General features: G+C 39.9%; 1 protein-coding gene across 1 annotated transcript in view; it reads left to right on the plus strand.

Annotated features, from left to right (window-relative positions):
• The window catches only part of LOC118341591 (extracellular calcium-sensing receptor-like), an 18,151-nt gene that overhangs the window by 14,838 nt on the left and 1,525 nt on the right, over positions 1-1,788 (plus strand). The window lies entirely within an intron of this gene.

Here is a 1,788-nt window from a genome sequence, read left to right on the forward strand (position 1 = left end):
GTATATATACATAGTAGCTTATTTATATATATATATATATATATATATATATATATATTGTATATTAGAAAACTACATCTTCAACAGCTTCATAATTGAGCTTCAGATCAATGTTCCACACAAGTAATAGAACTAAATATATTGTATTATAATACAATAATGTGTGTGCGTGGGTGGGGTGAAGGGGGAACTGTTAGATCATTACTCTGGACATTTGGTGATTTATGCAAACAGACACAGGCCTTGTTGGTCAACATGAAAATACACACACAGACACACACCTTTACTACTAACACTAACAAAACTTGTCTCTAACCTACTCAAATATCACAAAACGTCTTAACATGTTAGCAAGTTATTACAGACACATAAATTCAATATTCATAACATACCTGAAAAATGGGGAGAAATAGAGAGTGATGGAGTGTTGTTTCTGCAGGGAGAACTTTACTGTAATGGGGAAAGTAACGCAATTTCACGTGGGTGGAGACGGAAGCAATCAATATCAGACTATTAGATCAAGACCCCTCTAGATGACTGGTAAAACTATTACTGCTAAAGAATGAAGTAAACAAACTCTCTTTTAGCCTTTTAACCAATCTTTTTAAACATGACAGATTTTCAACAGCTTTATGTTCTGTTTTTTTTAACTTCACAGATTTTAACACCATTACACGCCATGATTTTAATACTGTTTTTTTTTTTAAACTTTGTATTCAATTTTAACTTGTCAGAGACACTGACTGAGTGGCTGTGGCAGAGCAGCAGCGCTGTCTCAGCCTGCAGCAGTGTTTGACGGTGAAGAGGCACAGCTCTGTGTGCTACTGGTCAATCATGTCGTTGACACACTGGACAGACACAACTAGAAACTGGCAGTAGGGCTCAATGTCACTTATTTGTGCTTTCTTTTTTTCCTTCTCTCTTGCTTTTGAAACTCTTTCCTCCTCCATCATCTGGCTCCCTGTAAAGGTGATGCGTAGCTCTTCAGCAAAAGTGGTGGTGGCATTTTTATCCGTGGGGGAGATGACGCCTTTCTTGAGAGATTACATGATGCAGAACATCACTGGAATCCAATGGGTGGCCAGTGAGGCCTGGGCTACAGCATCTGTCTTCACATGGAGCAAGTATTACCCCTACATGGGGGGCACCATTGGGTTTGGCATTAGGACAGGTTATATATCCAGACTCAGTGACTACCTCCAGACAGTAAACCCTCAGATGTATCCAAATAATGTTTTGGTTAAGGAGCTCTGGGAGGCTCTGTATGGTTGCAGTCCTTCTGTGTTCCCTGGCTCCCAGTTGCCTCCCTGCACAGGGCAGGAGTCCCTGTTGGAGCAGCATTCAGCCTACATGAATACATCCAGCCCTAGAGTAGCATATAACGCCTATAAGGCTGTATATGCAATTGCTCATTCCCTCCACAACCTTCTTCTCTGTCAACCAGGCAGTGGGCCTTTTCAAAACAACTCATGTGCTCAAAGCAACAACATACATCCCTGGCAGGTATAATCCAGTATTCTTACTGATACAGTATTACATTGAAAATCTTATTATTTTAAAGTAATTCATATTATTAAGTATAATAGACATATAAGTTTAATCTGTATTTTCTATTGGTTTTCAAGCTCCAATATTACCTCCAGGAAGTGAAATTTGAAATTGCCGGGGAGGAGGTGAACTTTGACCTGAAGGGCGACTCCATACCCTATTATGATATCATCAACTGGCAGAGGCACAGGCGGAATCATTGAGTTTGTCAACGTGGGGTTGTTTGATGGAACCAAGCCT

This window comes from Morone saxatilis, unplaced genomic scaffold (assembly GCF_004916995.1).
Source record: "Morone saxatilis isolate NCDOM2014 unplaced genomic scaffold, NCSU_SB_2.0 Contig8, whole genome shotgun sequence".
In the NCBI taxonomy this organism is placed as follows: domain Eukaryota; kingdom Metazoa; phylum Chordata; class Actinopteri; family Moronidae; genus Morone; species Morone saxatilis.